The sequence below is a fragment of the Zalophus californianus genome, chromosome 11, assembly GCF_009762305.2.
Source record: "Zalophus californianus isolate mZalCal1 chromosome 11, mZalCal1.pri.v2, whole genome shotgun sequence".
Taxonomy (NCBI): domain Eukaryota; kingdom Metazoa; phylum Chordata; class Mammalia; order Carnivora; family Otariidae; genus Zalophus; species Zalophus californianus.
The window spans coordinates 1,955,145-1,981,360 of NC_045605.1; the positions used below are offsets into that span (position 1 = coordinate 1,955,145).

General features: G+C 46.3%; 2 long non-coding RNA genes across 3 annotated transcripts; one reads left to right on the forward strand and one right to left on the reverse strand.

Moving 5' to 3' along the window:
- Positions 1-3,769: 3,769 nt before the first annotated feature.
- LOC113914731 lies at positions 3,770-10,043 on the reverse strand. Of its 2 annotated transcripts, none has more exons than XR_003517521.1 (3): positions 9,937-10,024; positions 8,645-8,739; positions 3,770-3,872 (listed from the first exon to the last, which is right to left on the reverse strand). It is a non-coding gene; the product is annotated as an uncharacterized LOC113914731 (long non-coding RNA). The 2 variants fall into 2 exon arrangements; XR_003517520.1 differs by lacking the exon at positions 3,770-3,872 and adding an exon at positions 4,038-4,155 and having other exon boundaries at positions 9,937-10,043.
- Positions 10,044-10,157: 114 nt separating this feature from the next.
- On the forward strand, positions 10,158-17,261 carry LOC113914730. Its single transcript, XR_003517519.2, has 3 exons — positions 10,158-10,278; positions 16,197-16,551; positions 17,128-17,261. It is a non-coding gene; the product is annotated as an uncharacterized LOC113914730 (long non-coding RNA).
- The last annotated feature ends 8,955 nt before the right edge of the window (positions 17,262-26,216 follow it).

The window sequence follows — 26,216 nt, forward strand, 5'->3', positions numbered from 1 at the left end:
TTGATCCTGGCAATGATTTTTAGATTTGACACGAAAAGCACAGGAAATAAGAGAAACATTTAACAATGGGACTACATCAAGCTAAAATGCTTCAGTGTAGCAAAGGAAATCATCAACAAAATAAAAAGGCAATCTGTGGAAGAAGAGAAAATATTTGCAAAACATGTATCTAGAAAGGGATGTTACCCAAAATATATTAGAAATTCATACACCTCAATAGCAAAAAATAAATAACAATTTAAAAATGGGCAAAGGACATCCATAGACACTCTTTTCATAAAAGCCATACAAATGGCCAACAGGTACATGAAAATGTGCTCAACATCACTCATCATCAGGAGAATACAAATTAAAACCACAATGAGATATCACCTCACATCTGTTAGGATGTCTGTTCTCAAAAATGCAAGAGATAATAAATGATAGCAAGGATGTACACTAAAGAAAGTCTGATACCTTTGGTGGGAATGCAAACTATGGAAATAGTATGGAGATTCATCAAGAAATTTAAAATAGAACTACCCCATGATTGAGCAATCCCACATCTGTGTATACATCCAAAAAAAAATTGTCTTGAAGAAATTTCTGTACTCTCATGTTCACTGAAGTATTATTTATGATAGCCATCACATGAAAATAACATAAGTATCTATCAATGGATGAATGAGTAAGGAAAAGTGAAATGTATATATCATATAAAATATATGTACTTCTGCCTTTGGAAAGAACGATGAAGTTGGGGGGCATTATGCTAAGTGAATAAACCAGTCAGAGGGAGACAAACATGACATGATATCACTTATATGTGGAATCTTTAAAAAAAAAAAAGAAAGAAAATCAAACGTACAGAAACAGTGTAGAATGATGGCTTGTGGGGTTGGGAGCGGGGGGTGGGGGGAAGGTGGGGAAGGAAATGGGGAGAGTTTGGTAAAAGGGTACAAACGTTCAATTACAGTCAAATAAGTTCTGGGGATCTAGTGTAGTCTGTGCTGACTATAGTTTACAATCCTGTATTGTATAACTGAAATTTGCTAAGAGTCTTTAAAGAGGGCACATCATGTGATGGACACTGGGTATTATATGCAACTGATGAATTACTGACTGCCACATCTGAAACTAATGATGTAGTATATGTTGGCTAATTGAATTTAAATAAAAAAAGAGTCCTGAGAGTTCTCAGCAGAAAGAAAGAAAGAAGGAAAGAAAGAAAGAGGGAGGGAAACCTGTGTATATCAAATCATCCCATTGTATACTTTAAATCTATTATAATTTTGTCAATTATACCTCACTATAGCCAGAAAAAGCTATAAGATTACATCCCAATAGATGAAATGGTCAATAAGGAAACAGATAATTCATAACATATACATATGAATATGTGATCAATGTGATCATTAACCAGAAAAATGTATAAGACAATGAGATACCACTTTTTACCAGAGAGATTATATGTTTCAAAAAAAAAAAAAAGATAGTAGGAAGGGAAAAATTAAAGGGGGGAAATCGGAGGGGGAGACGAAGCATGAGAGATGATGGACTCTGAAAAGCAGACTGAGGGTTGTAGAGGGGAGGGGGTGGGGGGATGGGTTAGCCTGGTGATGGGTATTAATGAAGGCATGTTCTACGTGGAGCACTGGGTGTTATGCACAAACAATGAATCATGGAACCCTACATCAAAAACTAATGATGTAATGTATGGTGATTAACATACCATAATAAAATAAAATTTAAAAAAGAATTTAAAGAAAAAAAACTAAAAATAAATTAAAATCGACTAGAATGTGAAGTTCCGGAGAAGTTACAGACTGGTGGAAATGCATTTCTGGTGGAGGAGTAATTTGGGGGAGCCACTTTGGAGACAGCCTCACAATAACAAGTGAAATCAAACACTGACATTCTCTATGACTCAGCAGTTCAACTAGTGTATACGGTAGGGAAATTGTTGTACATGTGTGCTAGGAGTCATATGCACGAGTCTTTGCTGCTGGGCTGTTGATAATAGCTGAAACTAGAATACCAGTATCCATTAAAAAGTGGACATATAAATGGATTTATTATTTGCAATATCACCCAATGGAATGTTATGCAGCTGTACCCACCAGTGTGGATGATTCTTAGAACGCTAATTCTGAGAGAAGAAAAATTCGAGTATTTGAAGATTCAAAGATATAAACCTCAAAGCAAGCAAAACTAAACTATTTACTGGTTAGGAATAAATACACGTATCGTTGAACGTTTTTTTAAAGGAAGGGATTGATCTACACGAGTATCAGATGACTGTTACCCAGGGAGAAGGAATAAAATCATCTGACCTAAGAGATATCAAGGTAACAAATAATGTTCTCTTCCTATTGGTGGCTGATGAGTAGGTAAGTGTTTGCTTCAATGTTACTCTTTAAATTGGACATATGTTTATATATACTCTTTTTTAGTAGAACATATTTCAAAATAAATGAAGGAAAATATTCTTCTAATAATTTAAAAGATTAAATGTGGCTGATTTCCACAATAACAAACAAGTCCCCAGAGCAAAGAACTATATTATGAATTAAGGAAATTTCTATATTTCTTTGTCTTATTTATTTCATACCATTAAGATATTCTGACTTATTTCTTGAGGTTTTGTTTTCAATTTCTCTTTCTCAAATTCACCAGTCCTTTCATTGTCTGACACTTGTAATTATGGTCTAAGATGAATTTAGCTTAAAAATTACTATTCTTCCAAATAGAAATATTTGTGCAGATTGTCTTCCAAATTACTGTCAGGATGTTTTCAATAATCTCTTCATTAATTTTGAAGCTAGAATTATTTAAGTGCCTTAAGACAAAGGCATTTATTTGGCAAAATCTTTCATAGCCAAAGATAGCTTCATCCATTAGAATTACAAGGGTGCCAAGACTCTAAGACATAACTAATAAAGTCTGTTGGGCATCACTGCGCTTCACAATGAGAAAATGGGTGGCCCCTAAGCACTTGTTCCAAACTTCCTCTTATAGGAGACAGGATTTACTCCTTTGGCAAAGAAGATTTGTGGTAAAATAGCCAAGTCATGTGGATGCACTTATTTTTATTTTAAGATTATTGAATAGAACACACACCTCGCTGACTCAGTGCTATCCCTCATTGCTGCATAAGGCGGGGAAAAGTTTTCTTCAGGTGATGTTGGCAACGAGATCTCACTGTGATGTTTCTCAAAGAATCGGGGGAAGGAAGGTATCCTAGGAGGTTTTGTCTCCAGAGTGGCCACAGGGAGGGTCAGCAGCTCACCAGGAACGCCTGCTCTGGCAACGCGGATTCAAAGTCTGGCTAACGTGGATGCTCACTGGAAATAGGTGCCTAGACTGCAGGGCGCCCACAGCGGCTATATTCACTACCACTCTTGTGCTTTCTGTGAGGGCAGTGTTTAGACGCTCGTCCTTTTCTGAGTGACTGTCCTGTTCCCCAAAATAGTTATTCAGCAAAATCGTCAGGGGACCACAATATTTGAGTGTCAAGCCGTCCATAGGGCAACATGCCCGGGATGCTAAATGCCACAAGATAAACAGAACCCATCATCCAGGAGTTTTCACTTCACCCGGAAACTTGGAGGTGAACATTTAGGTGATTTAATCTGGTATGAAATTCAAATTGTGTTTACAGTAAAACAAAGAAACATTACACAAGACTAGTCACAATTTGCACGCTTTTTTAAAGATTAAACTTCAGGCTTAAAGTGAGTTTCACATTTGTTTCCAATCCCTTTGGGGATGAGGCTCCCAGACCCCTTACCTCTCTGCTGTGCGGATGTACTACCTCCTGCCACCTTGATGGAGAAACTTGGAAACATACAGCTCTCGGTTATCCCAGGATTCCTAGATCTTCAAGGATGGACCTGCGTTAGCAAGGGAAGGGACAAGTGTGTTGATCCTAATGGGGGCCTGACTTGCTGCTATAAAAGAACTTTTCTTTTCCTACATTAAGGATCATTTCACTGCCCAAATTCTGTATACCTGGGCTGATGAATTTTTAGTGGGAGTTGAGAGAAGCTTCGTACCTGAACAGGGGGCACGGAGAGAAGGAAGAAGTCCAGACCTAACAGCTCTTCTTAGCCAGGGGGTCATTCGCCAGAGAGAAAGCAGGTCTTTAAGGTAGAGCAACACAACCCATGAAATATTCTGTGGGGAGAGAGAGGTGGTCTGCCTCAGTACGGTGGAGGCAAGCAAAGAGTGTATCTGAAAGCAGCCAGGGTTACCACAAGGCAGGGAATGGCGAGATGTGGCCAGTCAACGGTCAGGGGACAGATGACAAAGATGAGCGAAGATGCTGGCTGGAGGTTAACTGACGGAGAAGACAGATCGACCTCAGCAGGGGGTCCAGCAAGAACCATTGCCTATTCATTCAAACAAATTAGGACAAATCAAATGGTTTGGGGCAAAATTTGAAATAGTAGTGCCCGTGTCTCAAGTTCCTCACTTATAAAATGGGAAAATGCCTCCTTTGCGGGCCACGTGGGTTTAAAGAGCTACTTCAAATCATCTGGGATGGCGCCTAATATAAAGTGGGTGCTCCGTAATGGAAGTGATTGCTGTTACCACCGAGATTTGCTTGTATGAGACCTATGTTGACTTCCACGTTGCAAAATAAACCCAAGAGTTTAAGGATCTGGATAGAAAAAGTGTGAAAATGGTCAATAAGACAGCAGCGATGAGCCACCTGGAGGGCTCTGTGACACACAAGGGACTGTCACCTGCCAAATCCTGCATGGCCCAGTCTGCAGACACCAAAGGATGTTTTTTCTCCTTTCTCCTTCCCACAGCTACTCGGTTCTCAGCATCTTCCAGCCTTGACCTCCCGTGACCCTCAGTGAAATGGATGTCCTTCACTAGGATTCCCAGAAATCTGAGAATGGTTGAATCTACAATGCAGTCTCCTTTTTGCTAAGGATCTGTGCCTACGGAGCCACCCACCCCGGCACATTCCTTCTTGCTGAGAAGGGCTGTCACATTTGTAATGGCTCACGTCTGCTCCGCACTTGCTTCTGGTGGCTGGTCGTCAGGCTGTTCTTCTAATATTTCCTCCCACTCACAAGGATGGTTTTGAAAGCCCAGGCTGCTGGGCACCATGTTCTTAGATCAGAACTTCTCAAACTTCCCTGGGGATCAGAATTACCCAGGTCTAGTCACAGTGCAGATTGGAACTCAGCAGGTCTGAGAGTCTGCAAGTCTAATGAGCTCGTGGGGGCTCTTAATGACGCTGGTCTGCAGAGCCCAGTCCAAGAGCAGGGCCCAGGCTAGGAGAAGGCAGGATGGGCCATGTTCGGGGCTCACTGGCTGCTTCCCCACATCTTGAATTTTATGTCGTCTGTGAGCAGCTTGGCAATGCTCGTACACCTCATCCACCGGCCCCCCAGAGGGTGACCTAGCTCTAGCTTTTAGTCCGTTTTCAGAGACCAGAAAGGTCCAGCTCACTCGTGCTGCAGGGCTCCACAGACATGCACGGGGTTGGCGAAACCGGTGAGTGTGTGGATTCTGTTAACCAGTGAGGTCCATGCATGTTTCATGAAAGCCCATTGAGTCATGTATCTGTGCTTACAAAAGATGAGGAAGAAAGTGAACCCCAGAGAAAATTCTGGTTGTTAGCTACGGAAGAGTTTAGCCGATTCCCTTCATTCTCCATCCCTTTTATCTTTCAGCAAAGCTGGCCCAGCCAACCACAAAATGGCCCTGGGAGACTCGGCTCCCAGCAGGGCAAGAATCCAAGTCTTCTCCGCTTCACAAAAATGCCCTTTCTTTCAGAGGTATTTGTTTGAGATCTCTCTTTGCTGTTTTCATATCTGCCCTGAAGTTACTTTCCAACAGAGTGTATATACGTTTTAATCAGAAGCATCTCAAGAGGAAAAGCTATCCTGCAATTAATGGCTCGAGCCATCGGGCTAAGTATAACCCCGGCCTCACAGTCATGGCCTTGTGCCTTGTGGCTGTGTTCACGCCAAAGCCGCCTCGCCATCCCGTCCTGGAGACTATGGTGAGGGCAGGTTTTGTAATGCTTCAGGGAGATGTAACCAATTAAAGGCAAATCGTGTTGCGCCCGAGATACCCTGCAAGACACAATGCTTGAGCTCTCTGTTCTTCCTCTTCCTCTTTGGGCCTGACGTGTGAGAAACCACCCCTGGCTTGTACGGAATACGACACGCAGAAAGAATATTGCAGCATGAAAGATCAGAGGGGGTACCGCTTACCAGAGCCATGCTGAGCCATACCGAAGCCTAAGGAAAAGGAGAAGTCACTCATACTGATAACACTGACAACAGCCTGCATTTCACATTTTGATGTTTCGTTCAGGGTGGAAGTTTGGGCGTTTTGAGTTCTAAAAACATCACATGAAAATACTATTTATTTTGATTGCCAGTTTTTGAATGCCCCAGCCCCTAAATTCTGTGTCCAAGATGAGTACCTCCCCTTCGTCTTGGCCCTGTCATTAGAGGGGAAATCATCTATTTAACTTGCAAGAAAGCTTATAAAGGCTGAGTTAATGGCGCTACATATTGAACAAAAAGAAAAAAAATGATGGGTTTTCATGAACTGGAAATCAAAGCTAATAGGGTGTGGATGTTTTGCTGATTCTTGAAGCTGCAGTGAGCAGAAGAAATGCTTTGAAACTCTTTCTCAAAAGGCTCTTCTGTCTCGAACCTTAAAACCATCTTATAAACGGAAAGCCCTTGTTGCATCTGACTGTATGAGATTTCAGTTTATTGGGTTTTTCTTCATCTTCCCACATCTTCTCTATGGTGATTTGCAACTTTTATCGAAGTTGAACTTTTAAGGCGCCTGACTGAAAGGCTGAGCACCAAGCGTGGTAGTTACGGGAGGCAGGCGTCCCTCCCAAGGGGCAGCCCAGAGCATCGTCGAGTGCTCACTTTCCCACCAAAGTCTTCATCCCAGAAGCTGGAAGCTGTCGCCTCCTTCCCCAGTCTCATCTCAAGATGGTCCTCACAAGCTGGGCTCGGGGGAGAAAGGACCGGCCTCTGACCCCCAGTCCTGTGACCCTGGACAGGTTAGCCTGTGCGTTCACCACGTCTGTCCCCTCTCCTGTCAAGTGGCAGGAGCAGTATGGGACTGACACACTTACCTTACTGGGCTGTTTCCAAAACAGCTGACACGAAACTGCTTTGTAAACCACGCAAGTCATGTTCAGTGTCATGGGTTGATCATGAGCTTACCGAAGAGTAGAAGCCACTCCCCCACATTCACCACACAGAGGACATTGTCACAAGGGGGGAATCGTGTAACTGTATGTACTGTCGCTGAGCTGGCCCTCTCTACACTGAGTCAGCAGAGAGCTGGGGGGCCCGATCGAGACGACCAGCCCGTGCCGGGCACCCATGTCGCGACCACGCCTCCCCAGCCCTTCCCGGGGTTACTGTGGTGGCTCCGCTCTTGACACCCACACCGCGCCCCCGCCCCCAGCCCTGCTCATCAGTGCTTCTCACCCTCGCAGCCGAAGAATGATTTTTAAAGATTTATTTATTTATTTGACAGAGAGAGACACAGCGAGAGAGGGAACACAAGCAGGGGGAGTGGGAGAGGGAGAAGCAGGCTTCCCGCGGAGCAGGGAGCCCGATGCGGGGCTCGATCCCAGGACCCTGGGACCATGACCTGAGCCGAAGGCAGACGCTTAACGACTGAGCCCCCCCCCGGCGCCCCGAGAATGATTTATAAATGCGAGTTGAATCGCATCACTCTTCTGCTCAGGACGCTCGGTGGTTTACCGTCTCCCTCAGCATGAAAACTGCATTTCTTGCAATGGCTGCTGAGACCCTCCAGGATCTTGTCTTGCTACTTCTCCTGGTGCCTTTTCCCTCTTTTCCCATTTGCTTCCTGCATTCCCGCCTCCCTGGTCTCCTCACTGTCTCTGTCCCCGCCCTCCCCTTGGGCAAATTACTTAAGTTCTCAGTGCCTCAACGTCCCTGTCTCTAAAATGGGCATAATAATAGCAAGAGTTTCAGAAGATTTCTGTCAGGATTAAATCCGTTTGACAATATGGTGAATGTTCAATATTATATTATCATTGTCATACTTTTTATTACCTTCATCTGATTTTCCCAAATCTCTGATGATTTGACTCCCACACTGACAATAATCTCTGAGATACTTTGTGGCTTCTTCCTACAAAGCATCTGTAAGACCCTTGCTGCAGAGAAATAAAACTCAGAGATGTCAAATCCTCTCAGGTTCCCCGAGCCCTTGCTGCTAGTTCTTATGCATATGTTGTTTGTCCTGAATTTTCTTCCTTACTCGTTTTCTAGGGAAAGTTGTTTTATGTTTCTCAATTCTGTCTTCCCTTCATTTCACTGTAATGTCATTTTCCATCTTGCCTTCATATTCTAGTTCATGCCCACACTGGCACCCTGCCCTTCACTCTGTCTTTAATTCTTTCTGCAATTTTCACTCTGCCTTCTCTATTCTCCCGTGTGGGAGCAAGGGCACATTTACTTAACCTCCCTGGAAATCTTGTGTTTTGATGGGGAAAGATTGGCTTTCTGGCAGTTCTAAATATAGAGTAATTCCTTGAAGGAATGCATGATGGGGCCGGATTGTAATTCAATACATGGAACTGGGCTACAAGGTAGAGATGTTGTCACAAGGAAAACAAACTCTCACTCACCTGTTCTAAGGTACTGGGTCGGAAAGAGTCCATCAGCAAGCTGACTTGATTATAAGCTTCAAGCCACAGATCCATCAGTGTTTTGTTTTCTTAGCCTGGGAGGGAGATTGGAGTTTAGGTAGGAGCGAAGCAATGAAGCCAATAAAGTAAGTCAAGAAAGCCTCTCCAGATGTGGGGTAGGGGCCCGGGGAAAGTAGCATGAGGCTGGGCAGGACGAGATGGGAGCACCAAGCCAGTGCCTTCATGCATACTCTTCACCTTTTGAAAAGGAAGGACAGAGGGGCGCCTGGGTGGCTCAGTTGATTAAGCGTCTGCCTTCGGCTCAGGTCACGATCCCAGGGTCCTGGGATCGAGCCCCGCATCAGGCTCCTTCCTCAGTGGGGAGCCTGCTTCTCCCTGCCTGCCGCTCTGCCTAGTTGTGTTCTCTATCTTTGTCAAATAAATAAATAAAATCTTTAAAAAAAAAAGGAAGTACTAGAGTTATAGTCAAAAGACTCATATCTAAAAAAATAAAAGGACAGAGATAGCTTAATTTCATTTGCATTTTGTGAAAGTGTTTAAGCTTAATTTAATATTCAGGGCTGAGTTAGATTCTTCAAAAGCACAATTAAATGGAAAATCGGGTCCTCAGCGGCTCATACTTGTAAGAAACCAAATGGTTTGGATCAAAGTACTTCCACAGGGCACCAGCATCAGCCTGTGTCATTAAAATTATAAGGACAGAGATAGCAACGCAGGGGGAAGAACATCGCTTGGGAATGTCTTACAGATTCAAATAAAGTGAGGGTGACATTTGCAGGATTTAAGGAAGCAATCTTTGCTGCTTTGGTCCATTGAGCCAGGCCCATTTCCTTGTTCTATCAATGGACATAGTGATGCCATCAAGTGTTGCTACGGGAATTAAATGAGATAATACAGGGCACACCTTTACTACAATGTTCGGCATGTGGATGAGTACCTGTATTTACTTTCTATGATATCCAGCAAATTACCATAAGTTTAGTGGTTTTAAATAACAGACATTCATAATCTCACAGTTCTGTCTGTCTGAAGTCCAAGCGTTATGGGCTGATTTCTCTGCTGCATTCCCCTCCAGAGACTTGACTAGGGAAGGGTTTCTTTCCAAGCTCACTCAGGTTTTCTGCAGGATTCAGTTCCTTGCTAGCTTCGGCTGGGGCTTGCTCTCACCTATACTAGGGGCCCCCGTCAGAGTCAAAGTCCATGACAGAGAACCCCCCTCACACTGAATCTCTCTTATACTTTTAATATCTGTGACTTCAGAAAGGGGTCACCTGATGAGGTCAGGACCACCAGAATAATCTTCATTTTGGTTAGCTCAGAGTCAGCTGACGAATAACTAAGCATGGGAGTGATAGCCCCTCCCACTCACAGGGCTGACCGCTCTCAGGGAAAGGGATCATACAGGCATGTATGCGTCCGGGAATCTTGGCAGCCTTCTTAGAATTCTGCCCATTCAACAATTGCTGTTGTGTTTTGTTATGAGACATAAGTAAAGTAGACTGTCTTGGTGGGGAAAATACCTCTAGCCAGTAAGAATTCCATATTGTATGGGGAGGCATTCCGCAGAAGACAGGTGTGAAACATATCCGCATGGGTCAGAGCACCTGGACAAGGTAAGGGATGGGGGCTTCTTAACTTGGCAGACCAAGGGGTGACTTAACCGATGACCCGACAACCCTACGTGAAATCATGTTTGTCTTCAAATCCACGGAGGGCAGTGGAGGAGAAAACATTTAACCTAGAGCACCCAGTTAGGGGATGATCAGGAGGGAAGCTAGAGCTCGTCTCCCAGTGGGGAGACTACGTGTCTTCTCACTCCTTCCCCATCCTGGGCCACATGCCTGCTGGGTCAGTTCACTCCCCAGGATCCACGACAGCACCCTACTGTGTCAGTGAGAAAAATAGCTGGAGTCAGGATTCCTCCATTAAGACCCGTTAAATAAGGGTGTACCGCCCGCATAGCTTTTGGCGGCAGTTACAGAAAGAAGGGCTGTAATAGAATCACAGCACAAATCACTTACAGTCCTCTCTCCCCTCCCAACCCCCAAATCCCATTTGGTGGTGCGAGGACCAGAATTGTGCAGGACTTGGATGCTTTGCTCTCTCATGTCATTGTTGTCCTGAGCCCTTCCTGTCATGGACGGAGCTCACTGCTCAGGAGATTAACTTTCCAAACCAAAAATGCTTGACCCACTGGAAATCTATTCGTGGAACTTATTGTTATTTTCATCATTGGACCATGAAAAATAAATTCAAAAATAGAGTCTTAAAACCCTTGCCCATCATGAAATAGCTCAAACTTCTCAAAAGGTCCAAGAGTCAGAGGGAGCTGGGAGATGTAGCATTACTTTTGTCTACTTCTATATAATTTTTCCTTTCTCTTTTTTATATCTGGGATTTATGACTTGAGAAAGAGGTATTGTTGCTCTGATTACTGTCTGTTTCCCTGGCTAATGTGGTTTTCTCACCAGAAATCTTGAACAGTTTTTTTTTTGTTTTAAGTTGAAAGCAAAGAGAAATTGTGATAGCTTCATCTGCTATCACTTAGACAATGAAATAATAATAATCTAACAACTAATAGAATAAGAAGACACTGTATACAAGAGTAAATCCTTATGTTCTTGACTCTCAGGAGGCACATGAGTTTTCTCCTACCATTGCAAATTCAAGTATCTGGTCTTGAACTTCAAGAAGCATTTACAACTTGTTGATCTACTTATGGAGCTAAAAGAATATTCTACCAAAGATTGTCCCTGCTGTTAAGTAACTCATTCAAGAGTTAAAGGAGACAGAAAAGGAGAAAGAGAGAGAGAGAGAGAGAGAGAGAGGGAATCCCAAGCAGATTCCCTGCTGAGCACAGAGCCCAACACCGGGCTCCAACTCATGACCCTGAGATCATGACCTGAGCCGAAATCAAGAGTCATATGCTCAACTAACTGGCACTTCAAAATTTTTAAGTGATTTGTTGCACAATTACTATTGCGGCATAAGAATTTGTGCCAAAGTGTAGGAGTTTAAAACAACTTTTTTTCTTTCTCAAGATATATTGGTCAGGAATTTGGAAGAAGCTTGGCCAGGCAGCTCTCACTTAGTCTCTTGGGTGGTAGAAGCCAGATGTCATGGGGGCCTCCGTCCTTGAAAGCCTAGACAGGGCTGGGTGCCAGAATGGCTTGCTCACAGGACTGGCAGATGCTGCTGGGTGTCAGCAGGGGATTCAGAGGGGACTGTTGACCTGAACAGCCATGGAGAGCCTCTCTAGCCAGTGTGGTGGTCTCAGGATGACAAGACTTCTTACAAGATTTCTGGCTTCCCCCATAATCAGTACAGTACTCTGACCAGCTTCAGGAGTCCCAGGACATCACTTCTGCCATACTCTAGTGGATGGAGCAATCAGAAGCCCACCAAGATACCAAAGAAGGCTCCAGAAACCCACCAAGATACCAAAGAAGGGGACATAAACTTCACCTTTTGGTAAAAGCAATGTCAGACTATGGTGGGGTTCTGTTTTTAAAACAGCCAGTAAGATCCCGTTCAAATGTATTATAAACAACAAAACCTCTGATTGCAGCTCAAGGTATATATAGTAAAGGAGTCATTTTATTTGCAAATGAGAGAAACTTAATGCTACTGAGGTCAAGACTGAAAGAGGCTATAGGTTTGGGAAGCAGGTCATAGGAAAGACCGGATGAATCTGGCTTCAATCAAGAGTGGTCACCAGGTACCACTGTGGGAGCTTTATCCTCAAACCACATCTGCCTCTCGGCATATGGGCTACTTGTCAGGCCCTGCGACCACTGTCTTCACAATACTTCCAGCACCAGCCAAGGCCACCCGGAAGGGGTGCCCCTGCTCCTTGGTTCATATTTGACACATCGCAGGGAACGATTCAGAGACCTAGTGTTTATCCCGTGTGCACACCTCTTTAATCCATATGACAGATCCTATTCGAGTCATATGGTTAGAACAGTCTTTACCAGAGGATTGAAGATGAAATGGGGCGAACAGAGTGGGAAATGTGCACTATCGAGGGATCAAGGGAGTTTACAGGGATTAGTGAGCTACCAACTTCTCTTGCTGAGAGCTGCTTAATGAAACTTCTATAAACCTTGCACAGAAAGAAATCAGTCTTTAGCTCTCAGCAAACCTCTGTTGTCCAGAGAATCCATGGAAAACTGAATGAAAGGCTATTTGATTTAGCTGATAAAGTGATGAGCCCGAAGTCAGAGCTGACACACACATACCTTCATCTATACATGATGGTCAAGTATTTTCCCTTGATTATTTCATTTGGCTGTCACACAACAGCCAAGGGTGACAGGGTAGATTTTATCTTCACTTAGTAGAGGAGACACCCAAGACCCAGGAATTTTAAGTTCTCAGTCCCAATCACACAGGGAATAAATAGTAGAGCTAGGACTGAAACGCAGACTTCCCCAGATGTAGTACATTCTGCACCTCGCCACAGATTCTCCTGATATAAAACTTCAGGTTCCTTGGCGGCATGATAGACAGGAAAGGTCTTCTCTAATACCGGAGGGTCCAACCACTCCACTACTGAATCTTGGAGTAGCTGCCAAGCGGAGCATTTTGGCTTCCACCACCGAAATCAAATAGGCCATCTTCATGTTGACTATATGAATTAACACATATCAAATAAATAAAATACATTAGCTTCCACTCCTCTCTGTCCAGTTCCCAGGAACACCGGATTTGGTCAGTCAGGTTTCATGGCAGGTGGAGGAACTGGCGTCAGACAGACCTCAGGAGTTATCTGTTGCTCCCCAAGTCAGATGTTGTTGGCTCAGGCTCATTTCACAGGTCCTCAGATCCTTGGCTCAAAGTGAAACCAAGAGGTCCTCAAAACTTTCTATGCTCAAAGTGAAAAACAAGCTCGGAACACACTTTGCTTGTGAAAACACAGTGAAAAGAACATACATGCACATTTGCTTCCGCTGGCTATGTCTCGTTTGCGTTTTGAAAGACTTCTTAAGAATCAAATGCCTGAAATATGATTGGTAGCAACTTTGGTATCAATGTGACCATCACTGAGAATTTCTTGAACTCAAGGGGTGTATTTTTTTAATCTTAACCCATGAATCCCTGAGGGTCTTGATTTGGTCAACATAAGCCAGGACCGATCATCTACCAAACCATGAAGTATACAGGTTTTCTTTGATGTCCTGGATCTCCTTTTCTGCACCCACGTTCCTTCTTCTTTCCTTCTCCTCTTACTGCGGGCCCGTCCTCCATCGAGAAGACACTGTTGGCATTAGGCTTGCGCCCGGAAATGACGAGGAGGATGACGAAGACAGTGCCTTCCACTCATTGGGTGCCCACCATTTACACACTATTTACTCAGTGCTGATTAGGACTCAGGTCAGGCTTTAAACTGTTTTGTGTAATCCTATCTGCCCTATGAGACTGATACTCTGTTTTCCCATCTTACAGATGATAAAACTGACATTCCCAGAGGGAGATAATTTGCCAGAAGCCCCACAGCTCAGGAGGGGTAGGCGGAGACTCAGTCTCCTGTTTGTGTGACTTCTGAGTCCATTTCCTGTATTATTCCAATCAACGTCACAAAGGGTGGCTAAATCAACCTAGTGTCTGTCCTCAGGTATTTTCACATGGAAAGAGGACAGGCAGTAGAAAGTCGTGCTTAGTGGAAATTTAAGAATTACAATTGGTGTGGCTCTTACAATGAGTAATAGGCTAATACCGAAAATATTTTCAAGTTCCTGGAAAAGGGCTTCCCAGCATCCCCCAAACCACACCACGTGGAGCAAAGCTCTGTGCCCTCTGTGACCGCCCTGAGCCTCAGGAGGCCTAGTGATAGCACCTAGCTCCCGGCCCTTGTTTCTCATCTGTAAAAGGGGGGCGGGGTGAGGCCAGGTCACCCCCAGGGACTGTTCCAGCCCCGACGCCCCATTTCTGAAGGACTGAGCTTATCTTAGGGCTAGCTGGTGACCCTGGAGTCCTAGTGTCCTCTCATTCAGAGCTCCAGGTTCTTGGACCTTCTGTAAGTCTCCTGGGAGGTGCAAGATATCCTGTCAAACACAGTGAAGGCAATTCTTCAGTGAAATGTCATGACAAATTACAGCCCTGAAACCACTTCATCTCTCAACCTCCTTTCCCAGGAATTGGTAGTAAAGACGTAATGCTGTTTCCAGCCCCTTTCATCTTTAAAGCTCTTACTAAAACATTGAATTAATCTTCAAAATGTCACGAAGGGAGGCACAATCTTAGCGCTGTCTCTTCTCTTGCATTCTCTTCATTTTTCCTTGTCAGTCATGTTCTGAGAGTAGCGTCTCCTTGCAGGAGACCTGCAAGGTCATTTGCTTGAAAATCACATCTGATGCTTGATTCTCACAAACATTCTCGCCATGCACTCATCCAGTGTGGGGGATAATTTCGGAGTGCCTTCCAAGCCCAAAGACCAAGCATTGCCCATCTGTCTATACATTTTATCCAACAAAGTCGAACCCCAAGTAGCGAGGTGAGTACACCCAACTGATGACTCTCCATACAACTGATGTTGATTGGATTCTGCTTGGACCCCTGCAGTAAGCCGGGCCAATCAGATGACTCTCCTCCACAGCCAAAATGGCCATGAAGCTACTACAGTCTCAGCCTGGAGCCTGGACTGTCTTCTTGGATGGAGTTGATGAAATTGGAAGGGAGGGTACATCCGCCTTCCTCGGTGAGCCCACCTGCAAAACTAGAAAGATGAGGCAGATGTGCAGCAGGGAACGGAGTCGGGACATGGACAAGAGAGTACGTCCTGGGTCTCCGTCACCTTTCATTCACTGGCTCCATTCCTTGACTGCACCTTTTTATTGTGTCAACCTAGCATGTTCACTAACACCTGCAGCCTGCGCTTGAACAACCCGAGTCACACATGACTCCCTGGACCTTTCTTGAGCACCTCTCATAACTCCCCATTCTTCTGGAATTCTTGGGGTCCAGAGAAAGACTCAGGAGTCAGAGATGTTTTCCCTTCCTCCAACTGGGGGTGGTGGTAGGGGTGGAAAAGGAAATAGAGGGGAAAAGATCTGAGTATTTGTCTCTATTTTTACTGCCTTCTTTTGAATTCATTTCTTGCTGACAGCACATGGTTTCCCGCCTCCTTTCCAGAAGGACTGTCACAGAGTTACATCCATTCTCTGTGGTGCTATAACAGAAAACATAACAACAACATAAGCCCACCACCTAATTGATTTGCAGGTAGTCATATAAGTAGAAAGAACGGAACTTTTAAAATAGCAACGATACTAATATTTTCTTTTAAAAAATATTTTATTTGACAGAGACAGCGTGCATGTGAGTGTGAGAGGGGGTAGGGGGAGAGGGAGAAGCAGACTCCCCGCTGAGTAAGGACCCCGATGTGGGACTCGATCCCAGAACCCCTGGATCATGACCTGAACCAAAGGCAGACACGTAACCGACTGAGCCACCCAGGCGTCCCGCTAATACTGTCTCATGTTTCCTAATTTATGCTTTGACCTTTCTACTTAATTTAATCGATCCTTAGGTTGTGCCAAGCCATGTCATAAAATCATGGACTGTCAGACTGAATCAAAAGAAGAACATCATCTAAAGTATACACAACTATAAATAACCCCTTCCTGGGTCCCCTGCCTGATGCGACTTGGAGGTGGCTACCCATAAAGCCGGCAGAATGGGGTTTCAATTGGGAGCAATGACAGCTTAATGGAGTCGGGAAACTTAGTACTTAACCCATGGCTAGCTTTCAAAATGTCCTTTTGCCTGAGCTGACCTGAAGTGGATTGTCTCCTCCATCCCTGCCCACCATCTGCAGCCCCACCCATCTCAGAGGGGGGCCCAGGAGGCCGAGTCTGGGTTGCATCACTACTGGAAGGAACCAGGTAGCATTCCAGGGAAGGGTGTCAGGAATGGTGGGGGTGGGGTGCCGGGGAGCTCTACAGGATAGAGGCCTCTGAAGCCAAACTGAGATTCAACCTCTGTCATGGTTGTACCCTGCCCTAGAACATGGGGGTGGGCATCAGAGTCCCGCTGTCCCCAGTGTCTAAAATACGTCCTCTTGTCCTGGGCAGTCGGGAGCTGAGCCCTGCCCTACCCCACCCCCCGGCCCTGTGGGAGTAATGACGTGCTCCTTAAAAAGACAAAGGGTAAGAAATTCATCTTCAATATTCCCCTCAGAGTATACTTCCTAGCTGACCTTGGCACTATTGACATTTCATTTGCTCACTCAGGGATCAAAAGCATTTTTCTTTAAAGGAGCTCCTACTATGGGTCCTATTGGCTTATCATTTCATGGCTTATTATTTATAGTGGTTCTAAAAATGTGACTCCTTACATCAGCAGGAACCCCATTACCTGGAACTGGTTAGAAATGCACATTCTTGGGGCCCCCCCCCTCAGATCTGCTAAATCAGAAGTTCTGGGTTGGTTTGGGGTTGAGCAATCTGTATTTTCACAAGCCCTGAAGGTGATTCTGCTGCCCGGTACAGATGGTGAGCCCCTACATGCTCCGGAGACCAGCCACTCCAGACAGGAGGTCTGTTTCATCTAATCCCTGGAAATGAGATTCTTCCCCTTCAACAGTACAATGACGAACTATACTGGAGCTTTCAGCAAAAGTTAAAATCAATAAACCAATTCTGTCTTTATTTAAAATTTAGATATTTTGTCCATCATAAATTTTTGCCCTTTGTTTTGGTTTTTTAGAACATCTGTCCTTATTCCTGAGGGTTTTGGTGATGCCCTCAATTTTGTGGCTAGAAGGAATGTGTCACTCGCAGACCGTGGTCCTGCCCTTGGAGAAGCCATTCTCACTGGAGAGAGGGGGTAGCCTTTCAGAGCCGTCAGCTTAATGCCACTGGGTTCTGAAAGGCGGAGGACAGGCGTTCTGGGAGTGGGTGTGGAGGGCTCGCACATCCTCCCCGCGGGAACAGAACCGCGAGCTGGCATACCACAGGCCACCCTCAGCTGTGGGCTGTCGGGATGGGAACCTTGTAGAATTGCTAGACCCAAAGATCTTTTTTCAACTTCAGGGATTCAAACAATATTTTCCAAAGTGGTCCTAAGACTTCTCTCCTCATGAGCGCAGTTTCAGCCAGAGGTGATGACTAATATTTGCTTCTGAGCGAACCCATGTTAACCGGGATGGACTAACTTGATTTAACGTGATGTCATGGGTACTCAGAGTTACATTCCATTTTCTCCTCCTGTCATGGCTGATTAATCACTGAACTGTGACAAGAGGGAGGTAATTCTCTCTGCAGGTCTGGAGCTCACCTCCGCCTGTATTTTTAGCTACAAAAGGGCAGAGCTGCCAAGGAGAGGGCCCGACACAGGATTGCCCAATAAACCAGCCACCTTCTTTCCTGTCTTCCTTCTTTTCATTCCTCTTTCATTTTAAACCACAGGAACAGAAAGTAGAATGCAAAAGCTGTGCATATAATAATTATAATTTAATTAAATGAAATCAATGACTCTCCATAAGTTTTTAATTTTGGGAGAGATGCAAGCTCCTTTACCCAGCTAAGCTCATCTGCAGGCACCGAGGATGCTGAACCTACTTCTTGCTGAACAACAAACTCTGATTCATGCTGGCTGCATATTTGGTAGGACATGACTCAGTAGCTGTGGGGGTAGTAAATGCCATGGTGGTGCTCCCCCCACAGACCTTCTTTAGATCTGAGGCACCCAGCCCCTGACTTCTGGGATGGTCAGGGTGATAGCTCTCACTGGAATTGCCCTAAGTCATCAGGCTCAGCCTTGCTCGAAGTTACACCACCTCTAGGAAGGCATCCCACAGCCCACAATATGCTAAAGCAGGGAGACAAAGACCCAGCCCCCATGGCACAATTTGGGACACTGGGGAAGACATCTCAGCTCCGAACATTTGACAGAATCAGCTGAGGCCTTAGCCACAAATGTGCTTCTCCTTCTGCCCACTCTCTGCCTTACTCACTCCCTTAAAGCTGTCTCTCCAGAGAGACGCCCTCCCTCTATCCCATCCAGCTATCCATCTCGGTGGTGTCTTGGTATCTGTTCTCATGGAATTCAGTGGAACTATCATGGCTCTAGGAAGCAGACTGTAAATGGGACTTTGGAAACAGATCATCTACTGGCTGGTAGGCAATAAGGACCCCATCATTAGTGGTAGGTGGAGAATGAACAGCACCTGGAATGCTGTAGCAGGGTGGTTGTTCAACTCTCACTAGTAGTGGGGGGAAGAGTTTGGTCAAAAAGGATGCATTGGCTTAGGTGACATGTCTGGCGTTCATGGAGTATAAAGGCAATGATAGCCATGAGAACATTGCGGTGGGTGATTGATGCTGAGTACCAGTGATGAACTCAACAGAAACAACAGGCTCAGGGGGAGAAATCCCCAATGCAAGATGGAATGGGAAGGCAAGAGAGGACTCCTTGGCAACATTTAAGGGATCTCCTATGGCTGGAGGATCAGGCCCAAGACCAGGCTGAGGACTCAGTCATGAAAGTAGTGGCCATTAAGGGAAGACTGGATTCTTTCCTGCAGCAGGCTTCCCATGCCAAAGTGATGACTCCACTAGGGAAGGAGCGGGACCCTGAGATTTGGGGCAGGGATAGCAGTGTAGATGCATTTGGGAACCTTGAATTCCCAGATTCCTCTGACTGTTCTGGGCATTAAGAATTGATCCACTCTTCACTTAAAGATAATACAGAGGCCTCAAATGAGGCAGGTGCCCTACAAGATAAGGTCCACTATGTCCTCCTGGAAACCAGAGCAGTAACAAGGGTCTGGAGTGGGGCATGCGCTAGGCCTGTGGAGGGAAGAAAGGAGCTATTCACCGAGGAAGCTGTAGAATTTGGCTAATATGTTCTGGCGGGAACTAGAAAAAACGCATATGGAACTGAATCTTGAGTGTTCTAGGTCAAGGACAGCACGATATAAGGCTGGCTACAGGAGAGTTTATTGATACGGAGTACACTTCTAAATATAGGATGTAACACCGGGGTGTCTGGGTAGCTCAGTGGGTTAAGCATCTGACTCTTAATCTCAGCTCAGGTCTTGATCTTAGGGTCGTGAGTTCAAGCGCCACATGGGCTCCATGTTGGGTGTGGAGCCTACTTAAAATATATACATATTTGACATAACACCTTAGCAAGGACCCTATGAGATGTGTTAACACACTCCTAGAATGGCTCTTGAAAGCTGGAAAAGGAAACAGCATGGAATGAATAAAGTAGAAATGCCAGAGCTTATATGGCTGATTATAGAATACGTGAACAAAAGGCTCAGAGAAGAGCACAAGCTAGAGTGGATTTACTATGTAAAGCTGGAAAACTCACCAGCTGTATACATTCTTCAGAGGGGTTCAGGGAACACTCCCTTTATCTAAGTAATATGCAATTTACTGAGCCAGAGTCCTGGGAGCCCACTTTCCAGCAGAATGGTGTGAGAACTCAGCAGTATAGTGTCTTTGGGGTGGGCCCTGCTGAGGTGGGTACTAGGACAAGACACCTGAACTTGCAAGGGCCTGCATGCTCTGGACAAGCAGCGGAGCCAGAGCACCACCAGAGTCTTGCCATATGCATTGCCGGAGGCCATGTATTAGGAGCAGGGAAAATACAAGATGGTGGCATCCCAGTACCAAGAAGAAAACATCTCCGTCCTGCAGGATCCCATCACCCTCCACTGACATTATGCTTGCTGCAGAGGTGAAATGCTTGGAGTCCAGCTCCATCATCACAGAGCAGGTAATGCATGACAGATTTGGAGATGAAAAGCAGCAAGTTGATTGATGTCACAGTCCATGCTTTGGTAACTCATCCTCCTGCACACATGCTACACATGTTTCGTGCAACATTTAAATAACTCTGTATTTCCACCCTCCTAAGACACAGTTATCCTGACAGGTCAAGAATTCTCACCCTTTCCCCAAAAGTCAGGAAGTGCACAGCCCCAAAGCTCACCCATGTCTGGCTGTATTAAGGACTCCCAAATTCCATCCCATTCCTACTGAATATTTTGTTAGTTAATGAGTACATTTGAAAATTAACCCAGAACTTGCCTGTAAAATAAAAAATGGGCAAAGGAGAAAGAAAAAAATAATTAATCTATACATGTGAACACATACAACAAGCAAAGAAAAAATATGCAAAGCTCCTATAGTTCTTGTTCCTGTAATTGATTACAAGACTCTAGTGGATATTCAATCATCCTTTTTTTTCCCCCACTATGATTTCTGTATTTTCCCCATCCTCAGCCAGAATCTTGGCTGATTTGGGTTATTTCCCAGCTGGAATGTCCCAAAGATTAATTCCCAAATGGCCGAGGTTATCAACTGGCATATCTCTTTTTGATGCTGTCATTTTCATTAACTTTTTCTATTGGGTCTGGAAGTACCAAGAGGCACTCCAGAGAGTCCACTGGATTGCAAACAAAACCCTCCTTGGCCCTACTATGCAGCAGCAACCCAGTTTCCTCTTGGTATTCAAGATCAGCAACTCCAGCAAACACAGGACCTCTTCCACCTGTTTGTTCAAGTGGCATAAGTCCGAAATGGTCAGGTAGGTGCCTCGTCTTCAAATTCAGTAGAAGCACCACTGTGTCTTTTGGAGAAGTCCTAAGACATCCAAACTCACAGAGCTCCAAGTTTCTCAGTCAATAAGCAGGAATTCTGGGAATGGGTTATCAATCATCACGGTGAGAAGAGCCATCCCCATCCCTTGATTCCTGAAATTAAAACTCTTAGAGCAGAACTTAGAGCCCTGATGCAGGACTATAAAGGTACATTGGTTACCCTGCCAAGTAAAAGCCAAGTGCGTTTTGTGTTCCTTCCAAATTGGTGTGGAAATGAAGGCATTGACGGGGTCGCCGGCTGTATACCGAGTGTCAGAGTTCCTGCTGATTTGTTCCAGTAGAGATGACACCTCTGAAACAGCAACTGGAGTCACTGTCTGAGTAAGTTTGCAGTAGTCCCTGGTCATTCTCCAAGATCCATCGGACTTCGCCACAGGCCTAATGGTGAGTTAAATGGGAATGTGAGAGATATCCTCACCCCTTATATTTTCAAATCTCTGATGGCGACACGAGTCTCTGCAGTTTTTCTGGAGATGACGTACTGCTTCTGGTTCACAATCTTGATCAGGAGAGGACATTCCAGGGACTTTCACTTAGTCTTTGCCGCCATAATGACACACCCCATGGTCAGAGAGTTAATTTGGGGGCAAACTAAGCCCTCTGTGAGTCACATTGGAAGTAAGGCTCTATTCTTTCATTGCTGCCAGCCCCCACTTGATTGTTGAATCATAGTGGCATCAATTAGCATCAGTTAGGAACGATGAATTCATACTCCCTTAAAGATCATTTTATTATACCCTCTCACTCTCATCAATGACTACAGGATTCTTTTTGCCGTGGGTGTTTGCAACAACAGCACAGCGTCCTTCCTCAAGTTACTTGGCCTCTCTGGCTATGTGAACCGACCAAGGTCTGGAAACCCACCGAGAGGCCATGATTCTTCACTGTGGTGATTCAAGTCAGGGTTTTGGCTCCAGATATAGAGTTTGTTATACAGTCAAGAAAGATACTAGTGGGTTACCAATCTATTTCATTCCTAGAGCCACTATGATCAGTTTGCCTCCTGTGGGATATCTCTATAAAGCATTTTGGTTGCTGGTACATTTATGCTATGCTTTGGGGTAAATATTTCTGTTATCTTTGTAGCAGAGTGCTGCGCTTGGTCTAACACCCTTAGAGTTCACTCCTGTACATCTTCCTCAGAGTTGACAATTCTTTTAGTGTGCAAGCTATTTTCTCTTGGGTTATACTATGTCCTAGCCCCTTAGCACATGGGGAGATTTGGTCCTGGGTTTAGCAGCAACAGAGTATGTTTGTGGTGTGTCTTGAGAGGGAAATGAGAATCCCTTTCCAAGGCGTGTCCGAGGTGAGTTATCACAGGGCTTCCAAGCAAAGATAGGTTACCCTCCTCAGACACTGGAGAAGCTAATGCTTTTGGTTCAGGGAGGCTCAGAATGACACGGGGACTCAATGTCCGCTTTATTGGGGTCCAACCAATTGTCTCCACGCAAAGTTCCATGAGTGTGTTCTTTCCTAACCAATGTCCTAAATGCCACATGAGAAGCTTGACAATACCGTGAATTCAAGTGTCACTGTAATTCAGCAACCCACACAAGTAAATGTATTTTACTTCCAGCAATATTAGCCCCGTGGCTATAAGAGAAAGGAGATCCTTTCGAGGCTGTCATGGAAGCTCTCAGCCACTCAAGCTGGAAGTTAGAGGGACTGAGTGTGTCATTTTCTTTTTGTAAACGCTCAAGTGCATTGAAAAAAATCAATCCCAAATCACAGTCCTAGGAGTTATCGTTACTGCCATAAAAGTCAAGTGCAGCAACCACTTGGGTTCCCAAAGCGCTTACTTCACTTGGCACTTCATCAAACTCAAACACGGGTTATAGCGTGATTAATTAAAAAGCCACCATGTGCCAAGGGTTACTACTGCCTCGTCCCCCACTGTCAGGGAGCTTAGCACTTTAGCCGAAGGGCATGACCAAACGGATTCCCAAATCCCATCTCTGAGATACGACTGTCTCTACCAATCCTTTATCAGTCAGGTTCCAGTTTGGAGGGAGAAAACACCCAAGGAAAGTTTTTTCTTATATTTTATTTTATTTTTTAAAGATTTTATTTATTTATTTGAGAGAGAGAGAATGAGCACGAGCAGGGGGAGGGGCAGAGGGAGAAGCAGGCTTCCCGCTGAGCAGGGAGCCCAATATGGGACTTGATCCCAGGACCCTGAGATCACGACCCGAGCCGAAGGCAGACGCTTCACCGACTGAGCCACCCAGGCGTCCCCACACAAGGAAAGTTTAATATCAAACATTATCATTATACCAGGGGAGTGACCCTAAAGAATTCTCCAGGGCCTGGAAACAATACCTCGAGAAGGAACAAACTTGGAACAGAGGCCCCTGCGCAAAGCTGGGATTTAGACCTTGTTGGAGGTACAGTTTCAGTCCTCTGGATGGAAAGAAGCTTCCCTGGGTAGTTCCAGTACCAGGCGAGCGGGAGACATCCCTGCGGGGTATGTCTGGATGATGGTGGCGATGAGCTCCCCCCAGAGAGGGTCCAGGGTGGGCGGCCACTCACCAGCAGGGCAACAGGAGGGCCCCACAGAGCAGTCCACAGAGAGGTGAGTACGCGGGGTTGGGGCTGGGGCTGCAAACACCCAGGGGGCTGCAGAGGAGGGCCACCAGATCCTCCTCACAGCCGGGGCTGCGGCCATGTGATGGCAGCCGGAACGAACCCGAAGGGCAGCTCTCTGGAGCCAGAAGGAGAAGCCCCTCCTCCTGAAACGCCTTCTCACCCCCAGGGCTCCCTGCTGGCAACAGCGAATTCATCCTTCCTGCAGCGGGGAAGCCTGACACGGGCCTCCTTCCATCATCACAGAAGCAGGTGATGAGTGGTGGATTTGGGGCTGGGAGGCCATCCACTGGTAACCGAGGCCCCCTTCCTGCTTGAACTTGACCTCTCGTACGTCCTTAGTGTCCCTGGTCCCCTTCTCCTCTCCGCTGCGTCCCGAGTCCCGCCACACACACGACACACAGCCGCAGATCTAGGTTTCGGAGTCCAAGGACCCCATCACCGGAGACAGGAAGCTCCAGGGAGAGCGAGGGAGGGGTCCCAACGCACCCACTTACGTTCTTCAGTACAGAATCTCACGCAGTGAGGCTGACTCAATCCAGCGGTATTGTGACCTCCTGTGACCTTAATTCTCTCTCCTCCTTCTGTCTGTCCCGTCCCGTCCTGTGTCACAGGGCACACAGTTCTAAAAACCTGAAGACATCTTCCCCATTCCTTCTGATCAGAGCAGCAATGACTGACTTCAGTCCAGAAATACCGCTCTGTTACCTGGCTCCCAGGTGGCCTGGGGGGAGGGGTGCTGGCTCAGAATCTGCATTTGAACCTGTCGTAAGGCAAGTCCCTGATCAAACCTTACAGGAATTGCTGGTGGGAGGTTATCCCTGAGAAGGGCTCGCAGAAGATTTCTGTGACAAGTCTTTTCTGTTACGCCATGTTTGCTTTCAATGGCAAATAAACATTTTCCGATTTCCGAGTCAATAAGCAATATGGCTTTCTAGAGACGGAGAGCAGGGTCTGGGGCCTGGCCACTGAAGCCTGCTATTTCTGCAGGAGGGCATCCCATAGCAATTTCTGTACCGTGCTTATCACGGGCGCTGGCGGGCGCTGGTGGGCGAGTGAGCGGCTGCGGCAGGTGACCAAGCGCTCTGGGACTCGGGGCTGTGCGCGGCCGCCGGGCTACCAGCGAGGGTGAACGACGGACCGAGCCGCGGCTCTTTCATTCCGAGGGACTCACACCGTCTGGATCAGTCAGAGTTCTTGCCTGCAATCTACAGAAGGGGTGCGGCAATCTCAAGCCAGAAAGGGAGTGTGTTGGGAGGGTCCCGGGGGCCTCGGAGAGGTAAGAGGAGACTGGAAGCTCTGAGAACACAGGTGGGGACCGCAGGGGCGCTAGGGGTTGGCAGCAGACGCAAGGCGAGGCTCAAGGGCAGACACTCACTAGTTGATCTGCTGCTGAGGAGGTGCCCTCCAGCCAGCCCGGAGACCCCGGTCACAGAGAAGAGCGCGTCTGACCGGCTGAACTCAAGACACATGTCTGTCCCCGCCTCAGGGGAGGCAGCGCAAAGCACTCTGGCTGCCTTTGGAGAGAGGGGATTGTTCACCCCCAAACTGTGCTTACTAAGAAATTTGGGTGTTGGTAGGAATTGGGGGTTGAATGCTAGACAAAGACGGACGAAGGTCCCTCAAAGAGTTCTTGCCTGTTGTACCCCCTTTCAGGTGATGGAGGATAAGTCAGGTATGGGATGGAGGCAAAACAGTTTCAAATCCTTCATACCTTCATCCAGCCCGTCGTCTGCCCTGCTAAGGAGCGGTCAGCATGGACAAAGTGCCACATCCGGTCCTGGATTGGGTGAAGCCCACTGGCGCCCATCACGCACCCCCGGCCTCTCTCCCTTGTTCCTCTGCTCAGTTACCCACCCTCCCGCGGCTGTCTCCCCCAGCCCCGTCCCCTGAGCCCAGGCTTGGTCATCTGGGAGTTGGTCTCAATGTCTTCCCTGTTCCAGGACGGACAGGAAGGGAAATGAAGGCAAACCCAGACACGTCGCCAGGACTGCTATAAATCGTTCCGACAGGACCCGGCATCAAAAACAGTTTCTGGCTTCTTTTTGGATTTGGGGGACCTGTGTCCTCCCTGGCCACAAGCATCCCAGGCACTGGTGTGGCGCACGGCCCGCCTGCGTTCAGGAAGGCAGCCACCGTGTCCCGAAGAACCAGAGGCCCGATGCAGCTCCGCGATGCCTCTTCCCAGCTGCGTGAGCCATTTCACTGCTTTTTCAAACATGGTGAAGTGTAACGCACACCTACAAACACTCACATACATGCCTACACAGGCGGCAAAGCCACAGAGGGGCACAGGGAAGTGTGTGGGCTCTGGATTCGGATGGACCTGCCATCGACATCCGGCTCCACCAC